Genomic DNA, 7,429 nt, shown 5'->3' on the forward strand with positions numbered 1-7,429 from the left:
AAAACTTGCTAAAAGTCCTAATGCTAGTGCTATAAATTTGGCTTTCACGCATCATATTACAAATGCTCTCATAAAAGCTAGAGAAGAGAAACTAGAGCGCGAAGCCTCTATTCCTAAAAAGCTAGAAGATGGTTGGGAGCCCATCATTAAGATGAAGGTTAAAGATTTTGATTGTAATGCTTTATGTGATCTTGGTGCAAGTATTTCGTTATGCCGAAGAAAATTTATAATATGCTTGACTTGCCACCGCTGAAAAATTGTTATTTGGATGTTAATCTTGCTGATCATTCTACAAAGAAACCTTTGGGTAAAGTTGATAATGTTCGCATTACCGTTAACAATAATCTTGTTCCCGTTGATTTTGTTGTCTTGGATATTGAATGCAATGCATCTTGTCCAATTATATTGGGAAGACCTTTTCTTCGAACCGTTGGTGCTATTATTGATATGAGGGAAGGAAATATAAAATATCAATTTCCTCTCAAGAAAGGTATGGAACACTTCCCTAGAAAGAGAATGAAGGTACCTTATGATTCTATTATTAGAACAAATTATGATGTTGATGCTTCATCTCTCGATGTTACTTGATACACACTTTCTGCGCCTAGCTGAAAGGCGTTAAAGAAAAGCGCTTATGGGAGACAACCCATGTTTTTACCTACAGTACTTTGTTTTTATTTTGTGTCTTGGAAGTTGTTTACTACTGTAGCAACCTCTCCTTATCTTAGTTTTGAGTTTTGTTGTGCCAAGTTAAGCCGTTGATAGAAAAGTAAGTACTAGATTTGGATTACTGCGCAGTTCCAGATTTCTTTGTTGTCACGAATCTGAGCCCACTGCCCTGCAGGAAGCTCAGAAAATTATGCCAATTTACGTGCATGATCCTCAGATATGTACGCAACTTTCATTCAATTTGAGCATTTTCATTTGAGCAAGTCTGGTGCCATTTTAAAATTCGTCAATACGAACTGTTCTGTTTTGACAGATTCTGCCTTTTATTTCGCATTGCCTCTTTCGCTATGTTGGATGAATTTCTTTGATCCACTAATGTCCAGTAGCATTATGCAATGTCCAGAAGTGTTAAGAATGATTGTGTCACCTCTGAATATGTCAATTTATATTGTGCACTAACCCTCTAATGAGTTGTTTCGAGTTTGGTGTGGAGGAAGTTTTCAAGGATCAAGAGAGGAGTATGATGCAACATGATCAAGGAGAGTGAAAGCTCTAAGCTTGGGGATGCACCCGGTGGTTCACCCCTGCATATATCAAGAAGACTCAAGCTGTCTAAGCTTGGGGATGCCCAAGGCATCCCCTTCTTCATCAACAAATTATCAGGTTCCTCCCCCGAAACTACATTTTTATTCGGCCACATCTTATGTGCTTTTTCTTGGAGCGTCGGTTTGTTTTTGTTTTTGTTTTGTTTGAATAAAATGGATCCTAGCATTCACTTTATGGGAGAGATACACGCTCCGCTGTAGCATATGGACAAATATGTCCTTGGTTTCTACTCATAGTATTCATGGCGAAGTTTCTCCTTCGTTAAATTGTTATATGGTTGGAATTGGAAAATGATACATGTAGTAATTGCTATAAATGTCTTGGGTAATGTGATACTTGGCAATTGTTGTGCTCATGTTTAAGCTCTTGCATCATATGCTTTGCACCCATTAATGAAGAAATACATAGAGCATGCTAAAATTTGGTTTGCATATTTGGTTTCTCTAAGGTCTAGATAATTTCTAGTATTGAGTTTGAACAACAAGGAAGACGGTGTAGAGTCTTATAATGTTTTCAATATGTCTTTTATGTGAGTTTTGCTGCACCGGTTCATCCTTGTGTTTGTTTCAAATAAGCCTTGCTAGCCTAAACCTTGTATCGAGAGGGAATACTTCTCATGCATCCAAAATACTTGAGCCAACCACTATGCCATTTGTGTCCACCATACCTACCTATACTACATGGTATTTTCCCGCCATTCCAAAGTAAATTGCTTGAGTGCTACCTTTAAAATTCCATCATTCACCTTTGCAATATATAGCTCATGGGACAAATAGCTTAAAAACTATTGTGGTATTGAATATGTAATTATGCACTTTATCTCTTATTAAGTTGCTTGTTGTGCGATAACCATGTTTACCGGGGAACGCCATCAACTCATTGTTGAATTTCATGTGAGTTGCTATGCATGTTCGTCTTGTCCGAAGTAAGGGCGATCTACACCGAGTTGAATGGTTTGAGCATGCATATTGTGAGAGAAGAACATTGGGCCGCTAACTAAAGCCATGATTCCATGGTGGAAGTTTCAGCTTTGGACAAACATCCTCAAATCTCTAATGAGAAAAGAATTAATTGTTGTCGAATGCTTAAAGCATTAAAAGAGGAGTCCATTATCTCGTTGTCTATGTTGTCCCGGTATGGATGTCTAAGTTGAGAATAATCAAAAGCGAGAAATCCAAATGCGAGCTTTCTCCTTAGACCTTTGTACAGCGGCATAGAGGTACCCCTTTGTGATACTTGGTTAAAGCATATGTATTGCGGTGATAATCCAGGTAGTCCAAGCTAATTAGGACAAGGTGCGAGCACTATTAGTACACTATGCATGAGGCTTGCAACTTATAAGATATAATTTACATGATGCATATGCTTTATTACTACCGTTGACAAAATTGTTTCATGTTTTCAAAATCAAAGCTCTAGCACAAATATAGCAATCGATGCTTTTCCTCTATGAGGACCATTCTTTTACTTTCAATGTTGAGTCAGCTCACCTATTTCTCTCCACCTCAAGAAGCAAACACTTGTGTGAACTCGTGCATTGATTCCTACATACTTGCTTATTGCACTTATTATATTACTCTATGTTGACAATATCCATGAGATATACATGTTACAAGTTGAAAGCAACCGCTGAAACTTAATCTTCTTTTGTGTTGCTTCAATACCTTTACTTTGAATTATTGCTTTATGAGTTAACTCTTATGCAAGACTTATTGATGCTTGTCTTGAAGTGCTATTCATGAAAAGTCTTTGCTTTATGATTCACTTGTTTACTCATGTCATACACCTTGTTTTGATCGCCGCATTCTCTACATATGCTTTACAAATAGTATGATCAAGTTTATGATGGCATGTCACTCCAGTAAATTATCTTTGTTATCGTTTTACCTCGCTCGGGACGAGCGTAACTAAGCTTGAGGATGCCGATACGTCTCCAACGTATCGATAATTTCTTGTGTTCCATGCCACATTATTGATGTTATCTACATGTTTTATGCACACTTTATGTCATATTCGTGCATTTTCCGGAACTAACCTATTAACAAGATGCCGAAGTGCCGCTGTCGTTTTCTGCTGTTTTTGGTTTCGTAAATCCTAGTAAAGAAATATTCTCGAATTGGACGAAATAAAAGCCCAGAGGCCTATTTTCTCACGAAGCTTCCGTAAGACCGAAGACGAGACGAAGAGGGGCCACGGGGTGGCCAAACCCTAGGGCGGCGCGGCCCCCCCTTGGCAGCGCGGCCCTGTGGTGTGGGCCCCCGTGCCGCCTCTCGACTTGCCCTTCCGCCTACTAAATAGCCTCCGTGACGAAACCCCCAGCACCGAGAGCCACGATACGGAAAACACTACCGAGACGCCGTCGCCGCCGATCCCATCTCGGGGATCCTCGGAGATCGCTCTCCGCACCCTCGCCGGGAGAGGGGAATCATCTCCCCGGAGGACTCTACACCGCCATGGTCGCCTCCGGAGTGATGAGTGAGTAGTCTACCCCTGGACTATGGGTCCATAGCAGGAGCTAGATGGTTGTCTTCTCCCCATTGTGCTATCATTGTCGGATCTTGTGAGCTGCCTATCATGATCAAGATCATCTATATGTAATTCTATATGTTGCGTTTGTTGGGATCCGATGAATAGAGAATACTTGTTATGTTGATTATCAAAGTTATGCTTATGTGTTGTTTATGATCTTGCATGCTCTCCGTTACTAGTAGATGCTCTGGCCAAGTAGATGCTTTTAACTCCAAGAGGGAGTACTTATGCTCGATAGTGGGTTCATGCCTCGCATTGACACCGGGACAAAGGATGTAAAGTTCTAAGGTTGTGTTGTGCCGTTGCCACTAGGGATAAAACATTGATGCTATGTCTAAGGATGTAGTTGTTGATTACATTACGCACCATACTTAATGCAATTGTCTCGTTGCTTTGCAACTTAATACCGGAGGGGGTTCTGATGATAACCCGAAGGTGGACTTTTTAGGCATAGATGCAGCTGGATGGCGGTCTATGTACTTTGTCGTAATGCCCAATTAAATCTCACTATACTCATCATGATATGTATGTGCATTGTCATGCTCTCTTTATTTGTCAATTGCCCAACCGTAATTTGTTCACCCAACATGCCGTTCGTCTTATGGGAGAGACACCTCTAGTGAACTGTGGACCCCGGTCCAATTCTCTTTACCGAAATACAATCTACCGCAATACTTGTTTTTACTCGTTTTCTCGCAAACAATCATCTTCCACACAATACGTGTTAATCCTTTGTTACAAGAAGCTCGGTGAGATTGACAACCTCACCGTTTCGTTGGGGCAAAGTAGCTTTGGTTGTGTTGTGCAGGTTCCACGTTGGCGCCGAATCTCCGGTGTTGCGCCGCACTACATCCCGCCGCCATCAACCTTCAACGTGCTTCTTGGCTCCTCCCGGTTCGATAAACCTTGGTTTCTTTCTCGGTAGCAGAATATGAGGCGGTACGTAAGGGGATGGAGTTGCTACTGGAAGCCGGGCAGAGGCGATGAGAGCTTTTTGGAGACTCCAAGTTGGTGATTAACCAGCTCACGGATGAATATAAGTGCGAGAGTGAATCGCTTTTCCCATATTGGATGGAATGCCGTGAGTTGATGACACAGTTTCGGTACATCATCTTTAATTGGGTCCCAAGATCCCAAAACACCGAGGCCAATAATCTCGCACAAATGGCGTCAGGCTACATAGATATACCTGACGGGTCAGAAGTTCAGGTACAATTCCTGGAACAGGATGATTGGAGAGCCGAAATCTTCAATTGCTTAAAAGATTCGGCTCGGGGGGCACCTAAACGGATAAGATACAAAGCCATGAAGCATGTCCTCATAGGGGACGACATGTTCTACAGGACATTGGAAGGGTTGCTACTCAAGTGCCTGGGACCAACTGAGTCTAATCGGCTCTTACATGAGGTGCATGAAGGCGCCTGTGGAACTCATCAGTCGGCTCATAAGATGAAGTGGCTAATCGAGCGATCGGGGTTTTATTGGCCTACCATGCTGGAAGACTCGCTTCAACTACTACAAGGGATGCCAAGCGTGTCAGATGTTCGGGAAAATCCAGATGGTACCCGCGTCAGCAATGAACCCCATCATCAAACCTTGGCCATTTCGGGGTTGGGGCATGGATATGATCGGCAAGATACATCCTCCGTCAAGCAAAAACCACGAATGGATTCTGGCCATTACAGATTATTTCACCAAATGGGTGGAGGCCGTACCCATGAAGAAAGTAAAATCGGAAGATGTTATCCAATTTGTCAAAGAACATGTCATTCATAGGTTCGGGATTCCCCAAACCATCACGACCGATGGAGGGTCGGTCTTTGTTTCTAAAGAATTCAGAAAGTTCTGTGATGACATGGGGATTAAGCTAATCCGATCGTCTCCATACTACGCTCAAGCCAACGGGCAAGCTGAAGCATCCAATCAAAGCCTGATCAAGCTGATTAAGAGGAAGATCGAGGAAAACCCCAGGGTGTGGCACGAGACGTTATCAGAGGCTTTGTGGGCTTATCGCATGTCATGCCATGGAGCTATAAAGACTTCGCCGTACCAGCTTGTCTATGGGCAGGAAGCCGTATTATCGTGGGAGATTACGGCTGGGTCAAGACGTGTCACGTTTCAGAATGACCTGACACCTGAGGAATATGCAACCCTGATGAGCGACACTGTTGAGGATGCAACGGAACTTAGACTTTGGTCGTTAGAGAAGATTAAAGAGAACAAAGCCAGAGTAGCTCGGGCATACAATAAAAAGGTAAGGCCAAAGGAGTTTCAAGTTGGCGATCTAGTATGGGAAGCCGTGTTGCCGCTAGGAACCAGGGATAAAGCATACGGCAAATGGTCTCCTAATTGGCACGGTCCTTACAAAGTCATCCAAGTTCTGAAGGGCAATGCCTACATGCTTGAACAGTTGGATGGTGTGAAGTTCCCAGTGGCCGTCAATGGCCAACATCTCAAGAAGTATTTCCCAAGCATGTGGGAGGATGGGCAGTGAGATATGGAGGCCGATTTCAAGATCGGCCAAGAAAAAAACTACAGCCGATGTACGGACATCGACTTCAGTATACAAGCATGAAGGGACAACAGTATGCGTACAGCCGATGCATGGGTATCGACTTCAGAATAATAAAAGCCGATGCATCGTCATCGACTCTAGAAGGGTGAGCTCAATCATAATATTTGGGATAAGTCATCCTAGCTTGGCCTCGAGTCACGGTTATAGTGCAAGTCGATGCCCTGTCATCGGCTCTTTGTACAACGACTTCGTTTCGACAATCGGCAAGGTTGGCAAGAAAGTAAGACTAATTGGGGAATACTCCCTTCATTAATGGTGGGATTTCTTACAAAGAAGGAGATGATTGCTCCCTAATCTAAGGGCCGTTGCTGCCCTCGTCGTCATAGTCACTGCTGCCGGCGCAGCTGCTGATAGGCTCCTCATCGCTGCTCCCATAGCCTTCTACGGGAGCTTCGTCTTCCTCATCGTCGTCATCGCTGTCGTCGTCCCACCAGGCGCGGAGGCGCTTCGCCGGTGGGTAACCTTCGAGGGAGTCGTCGTCGTCATCCTCCACCTCTTCCTCGGAGGAGGTGTAGTCGTCCCAGGAGAAGCAGTCGTCCTCGCTCTCCGCCTCCTCCTTCCCGTCGACGAGGAATCGGAGGTCGTCCTCTCCGTCGGTCAAGGGTTTGTCGTCCTCGGACCAGATGGAGGAATCATTCTCCTCCTTGTCCCACATCGTTGGGGCGAGAATGTCGTGCGCCGCCAACGAGCGGAGAGGTTTGAGGAGGAGGAGGAGGAAGAAGACATGGCTATGGAGGAATGGGGGTGCTTTGCCGATGGCTAGTACTGAGCAGGAGGGTGAAAGGACGAACTGCTCGACGCGGTTAAATAAAGGATGCAGTGAAGGTTCAATGCCACAACAGTTTCCGAGGAAGTGGTGCCAGACAGAAGAAAAAATTCGCAGGCCACGCGGAGAAGTGGAGGAGGCAAGGCATCGTAATGAAGGATACTGCGGCAGTTCTGCTATGCCACGACATGACCCGACGAAAGAAAAGCGTAATGATTTTGGAAATATCATTTCCAAAACCAGGGGGGCATGTGTTATCACCAGAATTTGACCGGATTAGAGGT

The sequence above is a fragment of the Lolium rigidum genome, chromosome 5 (assembly GCF_022539505.1).
Source record: "Lolium rigidum isolate FL_2022 chromosome 5, APGP_CSIRO_Lrig_0.1, whole genome shotgun sequence".
Classification (NCBI taxonomy): Eukaryota; Viridiplantae; Streptophyta; class Magnoliopsida; order Poales; family Poaceae; genus Lolium; species Lolium rigidum.